General features: G+C 39.9%; 1 protein-coding gene across 4 annotated transcripts in view; it reads right to left on the bottom strand.

Moving 5' to 3' along the window:
* The window catches only part of tmem178bb (transmembrane protein 178Bb), a 129,402-nt gene that overhangs the window by 81,510 nt on the left and 22,972 nt on the right, over window positions 1–24,920 (bottom strand). The gene's annotated exons all lie outside the window — the stretch shown is intronic.

Genomic DNA, 24,920 nt, shown 5'->3' with positions numbered 1-24,920 from the left:
ACATTTTGTTTGGTTCATTGACTGAAGGTGGAACACCCCAACAACTACAAAGCAGTGGCATTGACATCTCACACAAGGGCGACTATGGCGCAGGAAGGTAGAGCGGTTGTCCACCAATCTCACAGTTGTTGGTTCAATCCTGGTTCCTCCGGTCACATGTTGAAGTGTCCTTGAACAAGACACTGAACCCCAACTTAGTTGCTCCCGGTGAGTGTTGGCCAGCTGCATAGCAGCTTCCCCATCGGTGTGTGTGTGATTGTGAGTGCAAATGGGTGAATAAGAACCAGTGTATAGTGCTTTGAGTGCCAATAGGTAGAAAAGTGCTATATAAGTGCAGACCATTTACATTATTAAGACTGGTTCCTAGAGTCTGTCCAGCTATGGTTAAAACCTCACTTGGAGGGGATGACCTGCTCCACCACATTTACACCTACCTAGGGGCACTGTAAAGATTATTATTAGTATACTTTTTTCTCCATGGCCTTCAAGACTCCCTTCAAGACTTACCCTGTTGAGGGAGAAAATTAAAAAACTTGTAGGTGTACTCTCCCACGGTATCTTGAATTTTGGATTATCCCTCAGGAGGTTCTCCTGCAGAACTGAGTGTCTGACACTGTGGTCTGCAGCACAGGTACCAAACAAGGGGACAAGGAGCCCTTGAATATGCTGATTATTTGCCTATAGGTTGTATCTTAGCAAATGTGACACAGCAGTAGTTAATCTGAAGACATGGTCTGCTGGACCCCTTGGAGAGACGTGTATAAGGACATGAACCCTGATGTTTCTTAAATGTCACATTAGTTGATTGCTCAAGACACATTTTAAACCTAAGTATAATCAGAGCCTGTTAGTACTGTGTTTCATCAGATAGAGCTCTATCAGTACATGATTTCAAAACCGTGCTGATCACCATATTTGGGGCTTGGAAATTCTGAAAACCATGTAATTATTTTTAACAAAATATTACAGGTGGTCCATCATACACTTCATTCATTAAAACAATTTTTGACTTTGAACATAATCAAGCTGGTGCATTACGTCTCCTACAAAGATGTAATTCTTTGTACATTAGTTGAACAGTAAGATGGCTTTTTAAAGACAGGGCTAGCAGCAATGCTCACAGGGAGTACTGTGTTGCCAAGAGTGGTGAGGTGCTCTATTAGATAAATTTCTTGTATCAGCAATTTGTAATTCTAATAATGATTTATCTCTGCTTAGCTTGAATTAATTGATCAGCTCACTGATGTTTCAGTTGAGCTGTAATTGGCATCCACACACATACACAGACATCAATCATCGATGTTTGACTACTTCTTTTGACTTGATTTTTTCCAGGTTTTAGTGTTAAGCCGGCATTTAATTAACACTACCACCAAGCTTTCTACTGTCCTTCCATCCTCACAACTCTTCTGGGTTGTGGAGGGATAGAGAGGTGTGTGTCTCTTTTCTCTTTTAATAACATACTTCCTTAGACCTTTATGGTGTGTACAGTTTTCATTAATCAATTCACTGTGCCCTCAATTTGTGTCTTTGTCTCTGTCAGCCCTAGGTCTTATAACGGATAAGGGACATGAAGCTGTCGGCATCAGAGTTATGATCCGAACCCACATGGGCAGTCATACATCTCCTGCCAGGCACTGTGATTCCAGATGCAGCAGTACAGGAAGAGCACCTAAAACAGCAGATCACGGCAAACCACAGAGGGATCTCAGAACCAGGTGTGCCTGAACCTGTCCAGTAATGCTGTATTTGAATTTTAAAGCATAATTCAGATGACTTGGGTCTGGGAATTTCGACCCAGATTTATACATTTATCTTTGCCACAGAGCTGCACCACTGTCCGAAAATTATTAAAAACACATTGGTCATCTTACATTGGGTGGTTTGTTTCTTCATTACGAAAAATAATTGTCATAGTAATTTGCTTATTAACATCTGTAAAACCAATAATGACCATTACATTTACAGTCTCTGTAGACTGATTACTTCCTGTATGTCAACTGCTTATGCTTGGCTCTGTTTATATTTCTTCACTGTGTATTTTATATCTCCTGGTTCCAAATTGACTCTGTCCCTCTGTGGGAAAATGTCAGACTCTCAATGATGTTCACATTTTATTTCAAATGTCTTAAGGTACTGATCATACACAGGCCTCGCACATAAAACGTATCTCTAAAATAACCTTCTTCCATGGAACATTGCCAAAATAAGGAGCATCCTGTCTCAAAGTGATGCTAAAAAACTAGTCCATGTATTTTTTACTTCTAGGTTGGACTACTGTAATTCCCTTCTATCGGGATGCCCCAGTAACTCCTTAAAAAGCCTACAATTAATCCAAAATGCTGCAGCAAGAGTGATGACTGGAATTAGCAGGAGAGATCATATTTCTCCATCATATTCTCCTTCTTCCAATTTGCTTCGTATAAAATCTAGAATAGAATTTTAAATCTCCACCTCATATACAAAGCCCTTAATGTTCAAGCTCCATCATATGTGAAAGACCTAATTGTACCACTTCGATCTCAGAATGCAGGCCTACTTGTGGTTCCCAGAATTTCCAAAGGTAGAACGGGTAGCAGAGCCTTTAGCTATCAAGCTCCTCTCATGTGGAACCAGCTCCCAGTTCAGATTAGGGAAGCAGACACCCTCTCTACTTTTAAGTCTAGGCTTAAAACCTTCCTCTTTAGAAACAGGCTATGTACCACAGGCCTATAAGGTAGCTGTAATTAAACCATTACTTAAAAAACCCTGTCTTGACCCAGGTGTTTTAGCCAATTACAGACCAATATCTAATCTCCCCTTTATTTCTAAAATAATTGAAAAAGTAGTCGCAACCTTCATAGGAATAATTTGTATGAAGACTTTCAGTCAGGATTTAGAGTTCATCATAGTACAGAAACAGCACTGGTAAAAGTCACCAACGATCTTCTCATGGCCTCAGATACTGGACTCATCTCTATACTTGTTCTGTTAGATCTTAGTGCTGCATTTGATACCATTGATCATAACATTTTATTACAGAGACTGGAACATGAAAATGGAATTACAGGAACTGCACTAGGTTGGTTTAAATCTTATCTATCTGATAGATTTCAATTTGTTCATGTTAATGATGAATCCTCCATGCACACAAAGGTTAGCTATGGAGTTCCACAAGGCTCTGTGTTAGGACCAATACTTTTTACTTTATATATGTCTCCTTTAGGCAACATTATTAGAAAACACTCCATAAATTTCCACTGTTATGCTGATGATACCCAGCTATATTTATCTATGGAACCAGATGAAAATAATCAGTTAATAAAGCTTCAAGCATGCCTACAAGACATCAAGGCCTGGATGTCCCACAATTTTTTACTTTTAAACTCAGACAAAACTGAAGTCATAGTATTTGGGCCCAAAAATCTCAGAGATATGATGTCCAACCATATTGTCACACTAGATGGCATAAGTCTGGCCTCCAGTACTACTGCAAGGAACCTTGGAGTTATTTTTGATCAGGATCTATCCTTTAACTCACATATAAAACAAATCTCTAGAACAGCCTTCTTCCACCTACGGAACATTGCCAAAATTAGGAGCATCCTGTCTCAAAGTGATGCCGAAAAACTGGTCCATGCATTTGTTACCTCTAGGTTGGACTCCTGTAATTCCCTACTTTCAGGATGCCCCAGTAACTCCCTAAAGAGCCTGCAATTAATCCAAAATGCTGCAGCAAGAGTGCTGACTGGAACTAGCAAGAGAGATCATATTTCACCTTCACTAGCTTCTCTCCATTGGCTTCCCATTAAATTTAGAATAGAATCTAAAACCCTGCTTCTTACATATAAAGCTCTGAATGGTCAGGCTCCATCATATTTAGAAGACCTCATAGCACCATATCATCCCAGTAGACCACTTCGCTCTCAGAATGCAGGCCTACTTGTGGTTCCCAGAATTTCCAAAAGTAGAATGGGAGGTAGAGCCTTTAGCTATCAAGCTCCTCTCTTGTGGAACCAGCTCCCAGTTCAGATTCGGGAAGCAGACACCCTCTCTACTTTTAAGTCTAGGCTTAAAACCTTCCTTTTTAATAAAGCATATAGTTAGTTATAGTTATGCTGCCATAGGCTTAGACTGCTGGGGGACCCACCCCCCAATGCACTGAGCTCCTTTCCTCCTCTTGACCATCTCTCCTCTCCTCTCATCCAGCAATTGTCACCACTGTATGTCATTAACTCTGTGTGTTCTCTCCCGTAGTTGTCTTTGTCCTCCTCTGTCCCCCTCTCTCTGTCCCTTTCTGCAGGTGTCCCCCGGCTTTGAAGCTGTGTCTTCCAGCGTGAAGCTACTGATCCTACCAATCTGCCAGATGTTTTGTTGTTGCTTTTGTTGCTCTGTTCTTTTCTCTCTCTCCTTTCCACTCACCCCAACCGGTCGAGGCAGATGGCCGTCCACCCTGAGCCTGGTTCTGCTGGAGGTTTCTTCCTTTAAAGGGAGTTTTTCCTCTCCACTGTTGCCTATGGCTTGCTCCAGGGGGAATTGTTGGGTTCTCTTTATATATCTTTATAATCTTGACTTTATTCTGTAAAGTGCCCTGAGATGACTTTGTTGTGAATTGGCGCTATATAAATAAAGTTGAATTGAATTGAATTGAATTGAATTGAATTGAATTAATAAAGCATATAGTTAGTTATAGTCGTGCTGTTATTGGCTTAAACCGCTGGAGGATCCACCCCCCGATGCACTGAGCTCCTTTGCTTCCCTCTCTATTTCCCCCCCTGCATTTATATGTCACTACTTCTTTCTCCCGTGGTTGTCTTACTCCTTCTCTGTCTCCCTCTTTCTGTCCCTTTCTGCAAATGTCCCCGGCTTTGGAGCTGTGTGTTTTCCAGTCTGCAACTACTGTTCCTACCTAACCTGTCAAATGCTTTGTTGTTGCTTCTTGTTCCACTGTTCTTTTCTCTCTCCCCTATCCCCAACTGATCAAGGCAGATCGCCATCCACCCAGAGCCTAATTCTGCTGGAGGTTTCTTCCGTTAAAGGGAGTTTTTCCTTGAGTGCTGGTTCAAGAGGGGAATTGTTGGCTTTCCAGAACATACTTGCATAGTCTTGACTTTATTATGTAAAGTGCCTTGAGTTGACATTGGTGTGAATTGGAATTGAATATGGAATGCCTTATAACAAATTCCCAACTTTCATATATTACATGTTGTACTGTTTGGGGGTTATGATTTGAAATATCAGCACAAAACATACTGATTTACCTTCATTGACCTACCCCTACCTCAGTCAGTACAATCTATCTGAAACACTTGCTTTATCATATTTGTCTGACTGACCTTGCTTTTTAGATGGTGCAAATACAGTAGCTGTCGGTGTCCACATCTAATACAGGATGCAGATAAATATTAGAATCCGGCTCAGGCCAGATAACAGACCAGACTCTGTTATTGATCCTAATTTTTTGAAACCAGGGCCCATGCACCTGGCTTAGCTCAGCATGTTGTCAATGAACTGCTCAACAGCTGCTCCTATGTGTCTATTTCTTTCCTCCTGTTTGATATTCCCACCCATGCCTGTACCAGAGAGCTGCTTGACAAAAAGATCCACATACTGAGGCAAGGCGGAGCAAGTTTAGAATAACAAATTGGTAATCAGCTGTGTGCCTGAAAAAGGTCAAAAGAATCAGATGCAGCACAACAATGGCAAGAACCACCATTAACAGAAAGATGGAAAGATTCACACTGAATTTCCAGTTTGATCCCAAAGAGGCTGCTGCAGTGCTGGCTCACTGAATTAGAGAGGAAATGTTCTTTCTAGCTCAGCCAGGCTCCAGGGAAAGAGCTGCAAACAGACCTCCAGCAACTTAATTTTCCACCACATGAAGTTTAACAATTCTGATTAAATCAATTTTCACAGTTTGGTATAATTTCATTGCTACACAAGGATTCAAGGAGGCCAATGTAAGATGTGGATAAGCTGAAGAACAGGCTCAAAAAGGTATCTGGGCCATTTAAGATTGCATTTTTATTCATTTACTGTATTATTGTTTGTCAAAAAACCACAGAGTCTGCTTACACTATGATTTGTACAAAATGCAAAAATATCCGGCTCATGAAAAAATTTTAACAATAAAACAACATAATGAAATAGATAGAAATTAAGGGTTTTAGTCGGAATCTGAATCGATTCAAAATATTCAAAAGCTAGAACTGATTTCTGAATATATCCCGAATTTGTTTTTTCTTTGACAATTTGAAGAATTTTGGCCTATAAGTGTCATTGGATAGGTGGTTGCAAATCTATTATAATTATGACATGGTTGTGATATTTACACCTAACTTCATAGCCTGTAGGTGTAGATGTCATTTGCTCAGAATTTTAAATGTTATTTTGGTTCTTAAATACAAATGATTTAGCTCCACAGTTCTGGTGTTCCCCAGGAAGCAATGATGAGGATAGAGTGGAGGAGCTTTTAGTCATTTAGTGCTATATTTAGAATGCTGCAGAGAATTCTTTTTGAATCTTTCTTCAGTGGATGTACCTTATGTGAGCTCCTTGTACCATATTAACACAATCTCACACCTTCTGCCAGGAAGTGGAATCAGTGCAGCAGCATGTTGAATCTGGCTCAACTAAATTGTATCTTAAGGAGCAGTTCAGGTGAAATAATGAGGGGAGGCAGTTATTGCATGGAGTCCTAGTCCTTCACATAACTGATTCAGAAAAATTCAAATATAATACAGGACTGGAAGCATTTAGCCAGGAAGTGAGCAATAACATCAATAATGAAAATGAAAGAAAAGCTTTTATTAGTGCTAAAAATTTGTGGATGTGTGGATTTAATCTCTTAGATCATTTTCACACCTACAGGTAACAAGCAATCCAAAATTTATCAAAACAAGTCACCCAAGAATAGCCTTGTCTGCTCATTGGTTAAATGGATACGATACAGGAACAAAGAAAGTAAATAGTAAAATAGGAAGAAGATCCTGTTCAGTATGGGTAAATATTGCTATGACTGAAAAAAATGCAACAATGGCATTTGCACAAAAACATGATGATTATTTTGGCACAGACACGTTCGTATTAGACATCATCAATCTATCTGTAGTAAGGTAGCTGTAAATCAACCACTACTTAAAAAAACATGTCTTGACCTTGACTTGAAGGGTTTTAGCCAATTACAGACCAATATCTAATCTCCCCTTTATTTCTAAAAGCCTTGAAAAAGTAGTTGTGATCCAAAATGCAGTAGCTCGCCTCATTATTAATCAGCCAAAAAAGACCCATGTCAAACCACTTTTTAGATCTCTACACTGGCTTCCTGTAGCTGCTCGCATAAGGTTCAAAGCTCTTTCTCTTGCTTACAGGGTGGTTAACTCGACAGCTCCCGCTTACCTCAACTCACTCATTCAAGTCTACAATCCTTCCCGCCCGCTGCGATCTACCAACGAACGACATCTGGTGGTCCCAGCACCGCATAGAAGACACCAAGCAAAACTGTTTAGCGCAATGATCCCACGATGGTGGAACGAGCTACCAAACGCTGCACGCTCAGCTGACTCTCTCCCAATATTCAAAAAACTGCTGAAAACTGAACTCTTCCACATCTTCCTATGCACTCAAATCTCTTAAAAAAAAAAAAATCCTTTCTGCTCTCTTGCACTTGCATCTCGTGAACTGTGAACACTTTTCTGATAGAACTTTGTTTTAATGTTTTCTCCTTGACTTAGATTTTTGCTTGCCTTATACCTCACTTGTAAGTCGCTTTGGATAAAAGCTTCTGCTAAATGATTAAATGTAACTGTAAATGTAGTTGCAAAGCAGTTATGCAACCACTTGTTCAGGAATAATTTGTAAGAGGTCTTTCAGTCAGGAGTTCATCATAGTACAGAAACAGCACTGGTAAAAGTCACCAACAATCTCCTCTTGGGAGCAGATAATGGGCACTCCACTCAGAAACACTCCATAAATTCCCATTGCTATGCTGATGATACCCAGCTATATCTATCTATGGAAGTCATAGTATTTGGGCCCAAACATCTTAGAAATATGCTGTCGGACCATATTGTTACTCTAGGTGGCATATGTTTGGCTTCCAGTACTACTGCAAGGAACCTTGAAGTTGATTTTGACCAGGATTTGTCCTTTACCTCACGTATAAAACAAATCTCTAGAACAGCCTTCTTCCACCTATGAAAATTGCCAAAATTTGGAGCATCCTGTCTCTGAGTGATGTGGAAAAACTAGAATTTCCAAAGTTAGAATGGGAGGCAGAGCCTTTAGATATCAAGCTCCTCTCCTATGGAACCAGGTCCTTGTTCAGATTTGGGAAGCAACCACCCTCTCTACTTTTAAGTCTAGGCTCAAAACCTTCCTCTTTGATAAAGCTTATAGTTAGTTATAATTATGCTGCTATAGGTTTAGACTGCTGGGGGACCCACCCCCCGATGCACTAAACTCCTTTCCTCCTCTTGTCCCTCTCTCCTCTCCTCTCACCCCACAATAGTCACCACTGTATGAAATTAACTTTGTGTGATTTCTCCCATATTTGTGTTTCTCCTTCTCTGTCTCCCTCTCTCTGTTCCGTTCTGCAGGTGTCTATGAAGCTGTGCGTTTTCCAATGTGCAGCTACTGGTCCTACCAACCTGTCCAATGTTTTGCTTTTTGTTGCTCTTTTCTTTTCTTTCTTCATTTTCCACTCACCCCAACCGGTCAAGGCAGATGGCTGCCCACCCTGAGCCTGGTTCTGATGGAGGTTTCTTCAGTTAAAGGGAGCTTTCCTCTCCACTGTTGCCTAGGGATTGCTCCAGGTGGAATTGTTGGGTTCTCTTTATACATCTTTATAGTCTTGACTTAATTCTTTAAAGTGCTTTGAGATGACTTTGTTGTGAATTGGCACTATATAAATAAAGTTGAATTGAAAAATGTAGTTGAATTGAATTGAATTGAAATACTTTAGCAACAAACCAGTAAAACTCTGCGGCGTGTGCTAAATGCACAAAAAATCTCTAGAAAACACAATCAAAAATGGGTTGTTTTAGGCTGGATCAAGATTGGATCATGTTCTTACCAGGCATGAACTAATCCAGACTTTGTTTCGGACTCATGTTTGGAGTAAAACAACTCTATCAAGACTGTGGGGTGACTGTGGTGCAGGAAGGTAGAGCGGTTGTCCACTCAATCCAGTAACAACCAAGTGGCTGGTTTGATCCCCGGCCAGCACTGCAGCAGCGTCTTTAAGATGAAACTGGATCCTTTTGTGCAAGTGTCCTTGAGCAATACACTGAACCCCAACTTAGTTGCTCCCGGTGAGTGCTGGCCAGCTGCATAGCATCTCCCTCATTGGCGTTTGAGTGTGTAATTGTAAAGCGCTTTGAGTACCAATTGGTATAAAAGTACAATATATTATATATTATATATACATATATATATAAGCCAATCAATTCTCTCAACATTACTCAATGTGGCCTTGCTGCAGTAGTTCTAGTTGTAGCCCACACACGAGTTCAGCCTAAAAAAGAAACCATGGAACCACTAACAACAAGGAAGGTGTGAGAACATTCTCAATCAGATTCACAAGGATCATAATTTAGTTTTGATTACCCCTCCTCAAAGATACAGAAATACCCTTTCAAGATATTAAAAAAATCATAAATAAATTCTTGTTTTAAAAAAAGTGGTTAGTCACTGGTAGTAGAAATTGTGTGGAGTAAACAAAAACTGTAGTGGGAAACAAAGGACATGATCCCTCACAGTTTTCCCGCCTACACACCCTGCCAAATGTGTTGTGTTAGGAGCCTTTTGTCATGCCTACTGCTCGCTGTCAGATGGTAGAGCTTGCAATGTGCTAACTGAAACAGTGACAGTGGAAATGATTGGTTCATAGTGGGATAAGGCTGCTCTGGCTTTGGAAAGAACAGTAAAGGTGACTCCTTATATCTATCTTGATATTTTAAGTTTTACAAGAAACTAAAGCTTTCTCTAAGCAGGGAAAGATTTTATTGAGTGTATAATGTGTTCAAAGATATTTGATGACCGTGAATACGGCAAGGTCTCTAATAGAGCAGAGTAAAAAAGTTTGCACCCCTTTACACTGGAATGGCAAAAAGAGTGAAACAAAGATTACATTTTTCATCATCATATAATTCAATGCACATTTAGCCACTACAAAAGTTCCCTCATCATTAGAGTTAACAAAAATTGTCCAGGGGTGTATAAAAAGAAAGCCTAGGAGAATTATGAAAATGATAGTTTCCTCCCACATTCCAAAGATGCATGCTAGGTTAATTATTGTTACCCTGTTAATGAATGAATGAATGTAAAGTGGAACACCATCAAAGAGGTACTGGAAACCTTGCTTGACACCTACATTATGCAAGAATTCAAAACATACTGAAGGGGACCTAACAGACCATAAAAAAGATCATCAGTCAAAAGCTAAAACTAAAGACACAGTGGATCCTTCAACATGGCAATGATCCAAAGCACATAGCAAAGTCAACTCAGATATGATTTAAAAAAGGGAGGTGAATGTTTTAATGTGGCCGAAGTTGGAGGAGATCTAAAGGCCAAGGGAGGATAGTATTAGAGAACTGGGGTATGCAAACATTTATAATACTTATAAAACTTATTTTTCTATTATTATCCTGTGACACTCATTTTATACATTCCTTGAGAATTGTTGTTGCTTCTGATGACGAAGGAACATTTGTACCCGGTGAATGTCAATTAAATATTATTTTGATAGAAAAAAAATTACTTTGTCATTTTGAGGTAAGTTTTGCACTCAACTGTAGTTAACTGTAGCTGTCTTTATCGTGGCTGTTATTATGTACATCTATGAATGTAAAACCCTCTTTAAATCCTTATTTTTAGTAACTCTAATAACATTAGTAACCTCTCCATTTCAGCAAGTATTACAATGCAGTCGAGAAATTAGAGCCACTCAAATCAGGGTTGGTTATCATTGCCAGGCTGTACCTGTGATCTGTCCCCACAGTAACAGTTAAGCTTGGGCTTCCGATCCTCCATTGATTTGGTTACACGACTGACTGTATTACACAGTAGAGACAGGTCGCTGTGTGTTCTCATCTGTCTCACATTGTTGTCACAGCAGTGGGACATGTAAGTGTGGTGAGGAAGCAGGCCTGAAAGCTCCATGGCAGCAAGGTGTTTGTAACAAGACCCAGGAGCTGACCTGACACCAATTGACACAAGTCAAATTGCCCCTGCCTTCCACACTGTAGTCCACTGTGATGCACCAACAGACATAGGACTGTGTTTACACAGTAGTGTGCATGTCACCTTCCTCACCATCTCCTTAAGTAGTCCGTCCTGTTTGTTTAAAGATGAAATGAGCATCAGCAGTCTTTGTTAGTTACATGTTAATGTTGGCTTCATTCATCTGTGCTGGCTCCTGCAGCCAAGAATATACTCTAAAGATGAAACCTCATCAGACAAATCGCTTTTGAAAGCACCAAGTGCTTCACCAAGTCAAGACCTCCAGTGGCTCGTTTGACTTCTTTTTGATTTTCCATCAAGGCCAACAGGAATATTGGAGCTTTTACTTCCTCTGGGGAGATCTTGGGAGCTAAAATGATTCTGACCTTAACCTGTCCACTTCACTTTATGAATGTACCCCACATGGTAGTATAGAATTGACCTTTTCATCTAGCACACACATACAAGTGGACATATGTGCAAATCAAGTTCAATACTCAGAGAGAAATAAACAGATAAGGCAAATTATGAGATAGGCCTAAGGGCGACTGTGGTGCAGGAAGGTAGAGCGGTTGTCCACCAGTCTCACAGATGTCGGTTCAATCCCTGGCTCCTCCGGTCACATGTCAAAGTGTCCTTGAGCAAGACACTAAACCCCAACTTAGTTGCTCCCGGTGAGCGTTGGCCAGCTGCCCATCAGTGTGTGATTGTGAGTGCAAATGGGTGAATGAGAAGCAGTGTAAAGCACTTTGAGTGCCAATAGGTAGAAAAGCGCTATATAAGTGCAGACCATTTACCAAACATCCAAAAGGCAATATGCTGCATCTCCATCTGTCCTGATATGACTGAGCATTGTTTCATTAAAAAAAAATAAAATCAGCTACTCCATCAGAAATTAAAGCACATTCTGAACTGATTTTACAGCACATGTAAGACTATAAGTTTACTCCTACATTCTGCACATACATAAATGTTTGCAGGTTAAATTAAAAGCTGTTAAAATCTGTGTTTCTGTTCAGTTAAGTGAAAATGTGTGTCCCCCACAAAGGCAAAAAGAGGAAACATCAACATAACATTTAATACACATTCAGCTAGTACCAATGTTCAAGGAGTGTATAAAAAGAAAGTTATAGTAACACAGGGAGTCATGAGGCACCACACTTGGAGCATGCTTAAGAACATGTAAACAATTCAAGGGATTTTTATGTACAGGATTATGTCTTCTGATGAGACCAAAGTTGAATTATGTGGTCATTACTCGCAAAGGGGGAGGAAAAAGGAGAGTCGAACATGGTGGTGGCTCACTGATGTTTTGGGGGTGTATATAGGCAGCAGGCACTGGAGCTCTGCATCACGTAGAAAGAAGAATAATGCAGCCCAGTACCAGAAGATTTCAAAGCAAAGCTCCCCACCATGATTCAAGAGGCTAAAACTGAAGATGCATTAGATCCTTCAACAAGACATTGATCCAAAGCAAAGTCAACTCAGAAATTATTTAAAAAGAAGAAGGTTAATGTTCTGCCATGACCTTCCCAGTCTCCAGACTTGAAGACTTGATAGCTAGATTTACAGAAAGCAGACAACCAAACAACCTGGTGTACTTGGAACGATTATGTCATGAAGAGTGGGATAAAACTACCCCTTAATGGATAGAAACACTGTTCAGAGGGAATCCAAAGGGGATGGAGGAGGGTGTGAGGCCAAGGGACGCCCAGGCAAAGAATAAGAGTATTTTTCAGTTCATTGTCTAATTTAAAAAAAAATGTGTGAAAGTGTGTGGTACACTTAATTTAGCTTCGTCAATAATACTTTCATGTGACTGATTTGAACATTTTGTCTTAATTAAAGCCCTTTGGAAATAAAATTCAAATGTATTCAGTTCATTCTATGCATACTGTGCCATATTTCGTGGAACTGCCTAAATGCTGTTTTCTTTTTTATAACAACCTTCATCTTTGATATCATGAAAAGTGTGGGTAGCAATATCCAATTCTTTTATCTAACCTGATACAGCTGAATGTGTTGCTCTGAGCTACAGGTATCTGCAGCAATAAAAAAACATACAAAGGCAGAGCTGTCAACCCCAGGTGGCCAAACTTCCTCACCACCTTTATGCTGAAACTTTCTTAATCTATTCTGACAATAAAGAGGCAGCATGGGGAGTTGAGTTTATGCAGACATAGAGACAAATGATTGAGAGAACATAGACTCACTGAATCTAAGCAAAACCAATCATTTCTCAAGCCGACAAAGGCAGCAAACTTCTGAATGTTTTTCTTGTCCAAATGTCTAAGACACAATGTAGAGTAACACCCAACAATTACTTAGACACATTTTCCTCAACAGGTTGTGTTTGTCATTCCTTTGAATCTGAAGTCCCTTTAGTTTTCATTGTGCTCTGTTGTGAATATGCTTAAACATCTAAGAGCTACAGTCTTCATACACCATAAAATCTGCACATTGCTGCTGCACACAGTTTGGGGAGTAGCTGAAGCTCATACAATTCTATCTGAACAGTACACATACATATATATGGTGACATCCGTTCAAAACTGCTGACAAATAACAGAGACAGGGAGACAGAAATAGAGCAGAAATTGCTTCTGGAATGAGCTTTGAACTTAAGGCAAACAGATTGTTCAAAATGCCGCTTCAGGAGTCAATGGAGTTCAAGTTAAGGAGTAAAACTATTAGTCTGCCTTTTTATCACAACATAATAAGATTGGAGGATATTTACACACAGATACCAATCACAGAACCTTCAAACATAAGGGGAGTGATGTTCCCCATGATGTCAATGTGAAGAGGTTTTAAGGAAAATGTCAGGTTAGGTTTAGGTTTAAAATTAGGTTACACAGTAATCGGTAGATTTAGTTGTCTTGATATGAAATGAAGATAAAGACATTTTATTAAATATATTGAAGCTGCATTGAAATGAGCTGCTCATTTTGCTATTGAACAACTGACAAAAGCAGCAGGGCATCGGTTAAGGCCCAGGACCTTTTTGGCACGAGGTGACATTAAAGCCAGTAAAGCTGACATAACGGCTTCTATTTTAATGCTCTCTCACAAATTTCCAGCTCAATGCTACTTGAGATTATCTTATCTTAGGTTTAATAATCAAATCATCTGGCACATGGACATAAACATCACAGGACCTTGATTATATTTATATGTTTCTTGAAGTGTTTGTGATTACTTGTTGAAGCTTCTTCAACAGCGAAAATGCAATCATGAGTGTCAGCATCCAATTTTTAACCTTTTTACTAAGAATGATGTCCTCATCCAACAGTGACCTAATAAATGTTTATTTCATAATACCCTCAGAGGTTCAAGAGATAGATCTGTGTCGGTTGATGTATAATTGCGTAAATAAGCTCAGAAGTCTTTGGGCAAATGAAGCAACGAAAGGGCAAAAACAATTCCAGAACAAATCATGGACTGAAGATGATAAGGGAAACAAAGCAGCATGTTGTGTACAAGGAAAGCAGGCATTCATTATCTGTTCAGTATTGGGGTTTTTTATGTGTGTGTGTTTGTGTGTGTGTGTGTGTGCGTGTGTGTGTGTAGACCTGTATTTGTTTCTGCTGAGAAGATCCTGGTGAGGAGAGGAAGCTGTCTGGAGCTCGACACCTAACTTAGCCTGTCAGCACACAGGCCTCAGCCAATTATTCAGAGAGAAATGGATGTCACTCAAATGTCAAAGCTATTCCAGTGGCCTGCTGAGCCTCAGCCACATGTCAGGGTCATTAATTAAATGCATCTCAGAAATGCTTTAAAGTGCCTGCCCTATGCAGGCATGCAACAGTGTGTTTCTGTTTTCTGTCTGTGCATACTGCAAAAATGATGGATGGGCACTGAATCTTAACATGTTTAAGCAATGGATACATATTTTGCCAGTCTATTTTTAGGTCTTTTTTCCTGTTGCGATCCGGAGTTTGGGTGTAGTCTTAAATTAATATACTATTTGTTTCTTTCAAGGGGAATACAAACTGTCAGTGGAACCATTCCCAGATGTTTTACTGTTTGTACATTCAAGCAGCTCCCTCAAAGAGACCACAACTGACATAGGAAGAAACCAGAACAAATTTATTGGTTTTCAAGTTTACTTTTTTGTTCACGTCAAAGTTATAGTCCTTTCTAAGCATATTGCAGCAGCAAGGCTAACAACTTTATTTTTGGTGTATACTCCAAAGACATTAGAATAGGATCAAGAGACATAGGATCAAAATATGGATATCCGAGGATAGTTTGAAATAAAGAACAAAGCACTTTTTGTACCAGATCATCTACATTTTGTGAGCAAAGGTACTGGGACCTGTGACCTGTGACTTTGTTGTGAATTGGCGCTATATAAATAAAGTTGAATTGAATTGAATTGTGAATGATAGCTGTTTCATGTTATCCAGCTGTGTTTTTTGAGATTGATTGTTCAAACAATAAATAGCTGTACTTTTTAAATTTAGCCTAGTGTTTTACCGGTGAGAACTGTTTTTGTTTAAATAGCTAATCAACATGAAAACAGAGATCTGTCTATGGAAGAGAAGGAAAAACAATCACTGCACAAACCTTAGCCATAGCCACTGCAACAATTTGAACGTCCTGAAAAAGAAAGAAACCACTGGTGCACTGAGCAACAAATCCAGTTCAGAACAGGTCAGCAAAGGAAAAGACATAAGTCGATGACAGAAGCTTTGTGAAAGCTGTGGAAAAAACTCCAAAACAATGGAGACATTACCAAAAAGCTCCACAGAGCAGAAGTGAACGAGTTAAACATTATTAATGATGTGATGAATGCTAATTCTAACCATCCTTTTTGTGGTTGTGTGATTGTACCAATGTGTTCTCGGGCCTACCCTGCAGAAATTATCATGATCTATTTGAGATTTCCTGTTTAAACAGAGCTTAAAACTGCATTAATGTTTGCAACTGTTGGCTTAGTTAGTAATGCTATATTAATAATGTGGCAGTTGTGAAGTGAATAACACTTTTCTTACATACTCTTACAGTACTATGCAACGATAAACAATGGTTACATCAATAATTTTATTGATGTAACCAAATAAAAACAGTTATTTATGCAGATGTTATCAAATGTCCAACTTTAAAAACCCCTTAATGAAACTGTGATTCTGAACATGAAGCACTTCCAACTCTGCTCTTGAGCCACCAGATAAGACATTTCACACTGTCTTAGCAAAACGACAGCAGTAAGAAAGAGAAAGTTTGATGTGAGGAGGACTTCTCTGCCCAAAAATATTGTCTGAGATCATCTGTCAATCCAAGAAAGCAACGCGCTGTTTACAACCTGACATCATTGTTAAATATACAGTAGGACAAGACAGAAATCGACATGAAGTATTTGTTAAGGACAAAGGACAAAATGGCTGTTCTTGTCATTGTTTTTCTAACCAGAAATCTATAATGATATAAAAAACAAAAACAAACAAAACAGAACCATTAGTTTTTTCTCTTATATGATGAAAATGTTTGTGTTTTGTATAAAAAAGACTAGTTAGAGTCATACAATGATACATTTTTTTTACAGTGATGAAGATGGTGTAAGAATGATGTACTGTACCTTCCCCCCTTGTTTTAGTAGTAATTGGTATCATCAAAGTAATGTTAGAAATAAAATTACACCAATCATTGCACTTACATTCTTTTCAGTTTTTGTCTGCTCTTTTGGGTTTAGGTTTAAAAAGTGTGGCACCTGAAACCTGTGTTTTTAGTAACTGCAGTCAACCAAAATCCTCGAGCTTCACTCACATCATCTCAGCCTCCCGCTTCATTGTATTTGATGTAATTATGAGCTCAGTGCAAATTAGAAGGTAACAGGAGATGAAAGCGGTACAACAGAAACTCGGGGCTTGATGATGGAGAGACAAGTCATTAAGCAGAGCAGAGGAGATGAAGCCCTGATGTAGGTCTGAACAAGACCATGGAGGGTCGAGGTATTTCTGCATTATTGTGGTGATGAGAAACAAACACAAAATTCACAATCCCTTTGTTCCATGATCGAACTCCTGTGGTCCATAATGAAATGTCACTGCTGGACACACATTTACATTTACATTTAGTCATTTAGCAGACGCTTTGGACACTTATAAGTGAGGTGAGTCAAGTCAAGGAGAAAACATCAAAGCAAAGTCCTATCATTAAAGTGTTCACAGTTTATGAGTTGCAAGTGCAAGAAAGAGTAGACAGGAATTATTCTTTTTTTTTTATTATTAAGAGATTTAAGTGCATAGGAAGATGCGGAAGAGTTCGGTTTTCAGCAGTTTTTTGAATATTGGGAGTGAGTTTGCTGAGCGTGGAGAGTTTGGTAGCTCATTCCACCATCATGGGATCATTGCGCTAAAAAGTTTTGCTTGGTGTCTTCTGTGCGGTGCTGGGACCACAGGCAGAGCTGTGGCAGACCACAGCAGGCAAGAAGGATTGTAGACTTGAATGAGTGAATTGAGGTAAGCGGGATCTGTCGAGTTAACCACCCTGTGAGCAAGAGACAAAACCTGATGGGAGCAGCTACAGGAAGCCAGTGCAGAGATCTGAAGAGTGGTGTGACATGGGTCTTTTTTGGCTGATTAAAAATGAGGTGAGCTGCTGCGTTTTGAATCATCTGCAAGGGTGCATCTGCAAACATATGACCAGCACCTCTACAATAAGTTGGGTTGTATATTCCGTGATGTAAGGTCTGATCTTTCTGATGTTGTAGAGACACACCCCCTCAAGGTGGACTGTGACTACTTGGTGATCCTCTGGCTATTTAGCATCATCACCAGGTTAGGAATTGTAGTTCTTGATTAATTACCTATCAAATAATGGTATTCCCATTAGCCTCAGTGTTATATTCTACTGAGTGATAACAAGCAGAATGTTAATATCCTAAATGAAGATTGTAAATAAAGACGATGCTCATAGTAAACAATACATGCTAAACATCAGTATGCCAGCAATCGAACTTTCAGGGAAAAATGTATTAAAGTATCATTTTAACAATATTTACTCCATTATTTCCAAATTAATTGTTTTGTCCTCAATCTTCTGACACTAAAACCAACAATGAAGCTTCTCTACTTGTTCATCAGTGTCCTAATCCTCCACTGTTGTCCAAAACTATAAAAACAAAAAGACAGACACACCAGTCCTTTGGGTATGGCTACAGCTATAAAGGCTGGCTTCTATTTTCTTACCAACAGGAGACTAGTGTTGGACTTCAGTGCAGGATCTTTTGGACTTTTATAATGATCCTCAGGCACATGCTTATAATAGTAAGGAAGTACATATGTAATGTTTTTGTAATGAGGTTTTTGTGCCTGACCCATAACCCAGTTGTTTGTCTGTAAAATCAACTGTAACAATACATGTGATAGTAAGGGGTCCAACAAACAGGCACAATCGTTTCTGTGGCATCATATTGGCACTCGTGGGGCGTCCAAAGGGTGACTGTGGCTTCAACTTGAGAAGCCAAATGGAGCGATATTTGACGCCCTGGGAAGCCTCATTGTGACTCTTTGGGATGAGAATGTGTTGTTTTTATCATCTTTGGGGACATAAAGATGGACTTAACATAACTACCTGGCCCCATATTAAATGTTTTATATAGTAATAGTGAATAAGTATAGTTAATAATCATTTGTTAATCTTTTAAGCCCCCTGGCAACAAGACAAAAGGTGCAGGTGCAGCTGGATGGAATTGATCTCTTCTTGCTTTGTATCAGCTCAGCCGCTGGCTCAATCTGCCCCAGTAACATCTGTCAAACAGTCATCACATGTTACCATGACAACACAAACTGAGGAATGAGCTGGGTGTTTTGTTAGGAGGCTGATTATGATGATGATGATGATGATCTAATTTGGATCCTCCAGTCTTAATCAGTGATTGCAAACTAGTGATATTTGTAAAGTACATGTGAGACAATGTTGGGAGCAAAGGCAGCACCAAAGTCTTTGAAATCAAACCCGGCCAGGATGCTCAGCTTGCACCATAATAGTCCTTTTATTGGACATAGTTCTTGTGTTGTGTAGTGGGCCGGAGCAGTAAAAAGGCATTTCTTGTGAGAGAGGCAGCTGTGGTCACAGAGCTCCGTTCATCTGCTCTCCCTCCTCACAGGCAGTCAGTCTTCGAGCAGGCAAAATAAGGATCTAATAGATGCAGACTCTTCCTACAGGCCCACAGTGTTCTCTTCACTCGATAAGCTGTTGATTAAATGGCCAGAGGAAAATGAGGTTGGAGAGGTGCCACAGGAGAGTGAGTTGCCTTCTAAAGAATGGAAATACCCAGTGATGTGAAATCAAAAATAGTTTTCAGCCCAATGTCTTCAGGAAGTCATTGAAGTGTCTATTGGAAGTACTGAATCTTTCCACATGTGGGACTATGCTCTCTTCTGTGTCCCAACCAAGGTCAGGACAGCACAGGGAACCGCAAGACCCATCTAATTTCGGTTGTAGTTTTTGAGACTGAATTATTGGACATTTTATACCTGTAGAAAAAATGTACTTCGTGTGTGTGTGTGTGTGTGTGTGTGTGTGTGTGTGTGTGTGTAAAAATAAATGGCACTGATCCATACAATATTATGTTATATTCCACTGTGAAAATAGAGGGATGGTGTAAAGATCTGATGAACGATCAACACTTATTAGCTAAGAATTCCCCTTGGCCAGCAGAGAGCCCGCATCATGTCAAAGAAAATCTAATTGCTTAGCGCTGGCAGAGTGACCAACTGCAACCCTCCCCAGTGGCTCTCCACACAAACTGGGTCGATGACTTCATGTGAAATAAATAAATTAAACATCAGAGAGACAGAGAGAGTAAAATGGAGACAGGAACCTTACTGTCTGTGTTGTAGGGATCATCCCAGGCAGGATGTATGGCTCGCTGTGGTTCTGTGTTTCTCACACAGTCCTCAGAAAACGTTCTCAAGAAAAGTTCAAATACACAAACACAAATGTACTTATATGAAGGTAGAAGTACCACACTGAATTTTCTACTCAAGCAAAAATAGGCAAACCCATCATTTGTATTCTACTTAAAACTTGACATTGTTGACTTTCTGTGGACTAGTGCTACTTTATGTTTGCTAAAAACATTAAATTACTGTTATTTTTAAGTTTATAGATCAATTCCCTAAAATCACTGACCATCACAAATCAACTAGGGCGATTGTGGCACACAAAGGTTGTCCACCAATCGCGTAGTTGTTGGCTCGATCCCCGGCTCCTCCAGTTACATGTCGAAGTGTCATTGAGCAAGACAGTGAACCCCAACTTAGTTGCTCCTGGTGAGCCAGCTACATAGCAGCTTCCCTATCAGTTTGTGAGTGCGAATAGGTGAATAAGATACAGTTTAAAGGGCTGTGAGTGCCAATCGGTAGAAAAGTGTTAAGGTGTAAGGGCAGACATTTAACCAGAACGTTGCCAAAATTAGGACCATCCTGTGTGGTTAGGCTCCATCATATATAGAACATCTCATAGCACCATATCATCCCAGTAGATCACTTCGTTCTCAGAATGCAGGCCTACTTGTGGTCTAGCAGCAGCAATAAGTTATCCTCCAAACTCACTGGGGGGTTCACACCTCCTCACTGTGTCACATATTATGTGCTTTCTGCTCCTGCCCCCTTATTTCCATCGAGCCTTTGACTGCCAATTAGAAGTCCAAGACACTTTGTCTCTATGGAGATGTCATGCTTCCATCATACTGCCGGGCAGTGTGGGTTAAACATACTGTGTGAAGTCACTAAGGCTAAAGCTAAAGAGTGTATGTGTGTGTGTGTGTGTGTGTGTGTGTGTCAGTAAATGCTGTGTCACCACTAACAGCTCATTCCTATGGACCAGAGTCATTAAAATGGAACCTTACGCATAAACCGCAAAACTCCGAAAGGTTTAAAAAAATCTATCACACCATTCAGTTTGCTATGCTGCTTGTTCTGTAGAGGTTCAGGGGGGCTGAAGGTGATCTAGGCTGACAAAAGGTGAGATGTCAGTCTATCATAGAAAGGAGACACACGCAACCACTCATACTGACATATTCAATTTAGAGTCAGTCAGGTTTTTGTAGCTGCAAAGGAAATAATGTTTCTAATAAATCTTTTAAAGGCAGTTGTTTTTGCATTTTGGTTGTAATGTAGCTGTAGTGATAATGGGTGAGCATAATAAACAGTGCCAAAGTTGTAAAATGTGACTGAATGTAGAAGAAATACTACAAAACCAAAATCTTGTGTCCATCACTGTAGTCGAGTAATGTTGTTGCTAATGTTATGTGCAGGATACATCGTATTATTGCAAAATTTCATACAAGTAGACTTTTATTTTTTGTACTGTGTCACTTCCTGTTTCTGCACACTCTTGGGTTTCTACCAAAGGAGTGTTTACTGAGTAATTGCAGCTCCACTTTTACTTAAATAAGTGATTTCTTCACACAAGAATTAATACTTGAGTCATAACATACGCTTGTATTACACAAGCACCTGCTCTTGTAAAATATAACCAGCTAATGTTTACAAATTCCACATTTCATCTATATTAGCTTCGCTAGCTTAGCAGTTATCCGCTAGCAATGGCTTCTCTGTCTCGCTCTGTTTCTCCTTCTCTCACTTATTCGGTGTGCCTCGTGTTTAGTTTTTCCTCTGCCTTCTTTAGTGATAATGGTATATGTAACAAGTGTAAGATTTTTGCAGCTTTGGAGGTTAGGCTCACACAATTGGAAGCACGACTCCACAGCCACCAGTCAGTTCATGTTTCTAATCAATTTTCCCCACTCAGCGACACACCCACTGAGAAAACAACGCTGTTAATTGGCAGCTACATAGTCAGAAACGTGAAGTTAGAGACTCCAGCGGCCATGGTCAAATGCCTTCCTGGGGCCAGAGCGGGCGACGACCTGCCAAATCTGACCAGTGACGACATGTACAGCCACATGTCGTCATTCAACCGCTTGCTGTCTAGGTGGTGCCCAACAAACGATGTGGGCTAAATAGAAAATTGGAAACATTTTTGAGGAAAACCTAGGCTGATTAGGAGAGATGGCATCCATCCTACTTTAGATGGTGCAGCTTTCTTATCCAGAAATATGGCTGGTATTATTAGACAACCAACTGTATGACAATCCAGAGTTGAGCCTAGGATGCAGAGATCCAGTCCTACATGCCTCTCTGCAGTGTCCTTACAACCGTCAACCCCCCCACAACTCCCAAATACCTATAGAGACTGTCTGTTCCACGACCAACTAAATTAAATAAACTAAAAATGAAAATAAGAGGAGTTAATCATGATAACCTAATAAGTTAAGACGACTCCTCTTACAGAAAAAACCCCAAAACTATTAAATGTGGATTATTAAATATCAGATCGCTCTTCTAAATCTCTGTTAGTAAATTACTTAATAAGCGAACATCGATTCGATTTATTTTGTCTTACTTAAACTTGGTTGCAGCAGGAAGAATGTGTCAGTTTAAATGAGTCAACCCCCCAAGTCATATTAATTATCATGTTCCTAGAAGCACAGGCTGAGGTGGAGGAGTAGCAGCAATCTTCCACTCTAGCTTATCAATAAATCCTAGACCTAAATGTAGTTATAACTCATTTGAGAGCCTTACTCTTAGCCACCAAAAATGGTCCTCCAGTCCCTTATTAGGAGTTTTTGATTGATTTTTTTGATTTTCTATCTGATTTAGTTCTTAGTAGAGATAAAGTCATAATAACAGATAATTTCCCTAAAATCACTGACCATCACAAATCAACTAGGGCGATTGTGGCGCACGAAGGTTGTCCACCAATCTCGTAGTCGTTGGCTCGAACCCCGGCTCCTCCAGTTACATGTCGAAGTGTCATTGAGCAAGACACTGAACCCCAACTTAGTTGCTCCTGGTGAGCATTGGCCAGCTACATAGCAGCTTCCCTATCAGTTTGTGAGTGCGAATGGGTGAATAAGATACAGTTTAAAGGGCTGTGAGTGCCAATCGGTAGAAAAGTGCTAAGGTGTAAGGGCAGACCATTTAACCAGAACGTTGCCAAAATTAGGAGCATCCTGTGTGGTCAGGCTCCATCATATATAGAAGATCTCATAGCGCCATATCATCCCAGTAGACCACTTCGTTCTCAGAATGTAGGCCTACTCGTGCGTCCCAGAATTGCAAAAGGTAGAATGGGAGGCAGAGCCTTTAGCTATCAAGCTACTCTCATGTAGAACCAGCTCCCAGTTCAGATTAGGGAAGCAGACACCCTCTCTACTTTTAAGTCTAGGCTTAAAACCTTCCTCTTTAATAAAGCATATAGTTAGTTATAGTCATGCTGCTATAGGCTTAGACTCCTGGGGGACCCACCCGCCGATGCACTGAGCTCCTTTCCTCCTCTTGACCCTCTCTCCTCTCCTCTCACCCCACAATTGTGACCACTGTTGGCATTAACTGTGTGTTTTCTCCCGTAGTTGTCTGTCCTCTCTCTGTCCCTTTCTGCAGGTGTACCCGGCTTTCAAACTGTGTGTCTTCCAGCGTGCAGCTACTGGTCCTACCAACCTGCCCACTGTTTTGTTGTTGCTTTTGTTGCTGTTGTCTTTTTCTCTTCACTTTCCACTCACCCCGACCGGTCAAGGCAGATGGCTGCCCACCGTGAGCCTGGTTGTTGAATTGTTGGGTTCTCTTTATACATCTTTATAGTCTTGACTTTATTAAAAGTGCCTAAAGTGCCTTGAAATTACTTTGTTGTGAATTGGCGCTATATAAATAAAGTTGAATTGAATTGAATTTTATTTTGACGGTCACATTGTAATTTCCGGTGGGATGCAATTTCAGAGTATAGACTTTTACATAAGGATATAAGTCCTAACAGGAAGTACCATAAGTTATTTTGAAGTCGTCTTACTAAGCACGTGTTTGCAATCAGTACTTCCTCTTTTTCTGCGAACACCTCCCTTTCCTCAGCTCTGTCTAATTTTATTTTTTATTTCTAATTTTGTATTTTGTTAAATATTGAACGTAAAGTAACTTTTAATAGTTGTAAAATGTTAAATATGCTTTTATGCTATGGGTTTACACATGATGACCTTTCTGAAGGGTAATGGTTTTTGATATATTTAATTTTGAGAATTATTGTGATTCATTTATTTATTTATCTATTTTTGATAATGTACTAATGCTCTTTTCATGTGGACACCTCTGCGAAGGGGTCGAGCGTGTAAGCAAGAGAAACCCTATATTTGCTTAATTTCTACGAAATTACAGATAAAATAAATGAATTAAAGACTTCGGGAGATGTGGTCCAATTTATTAAACACAATGCACAATGAGACCCACTACACAAACTGGTGCCGTGACCCTACAACAGCTCAGCTGGAGCTGGCCACTGGCACTGCTGCAGCGATTGGCTAGCTGACTGATTGGGTATTATTTGTGAACAGGTGTGTTAGCCATTGAGTGTGGGATCCACATGATGGGAGGAGTCTTTATCAGACTCTGTGCATTGTCCTGAGGAGAAGGGAGGGTTAAATGTAAAGGGTGGTGTTGTTAGTCCTCTACCGTTCTCTCCTCTAATGTTCCTGTTCGTTCAGTGATGCAATATATATATAAAATAGAGAAAAAAACCATCTCCCAGCCAGATAACAGAATTGGCCAGGTTGATTGGAGCTGAAATTGGAGCAGAAATTGAACAATCCATCAGTGATACCCAAAATGTTGGCCCTGAACAACCATCCACTGTAATCCCTGATCACGCTGAACATG

The sequence above is a fragment of the Channa argus genome, chromosome 21, assembly GCF_033026475.1.
Source record: "Channa argus isolate prfri chromosome 21, Channa argus male v1.0, whole genome shotgun sequence".
Lineage (NCBI taxonomy): Eukaryota > Metazoa > Chordata > Actinopteri > Anabantiformes > Channidae > Channa > Channa argus.
The sequence above is the reverse complement of the archived record's forward strand: the minus strand, read 5'-3'. Positions and strand labels throughout refer to the sequence as shown.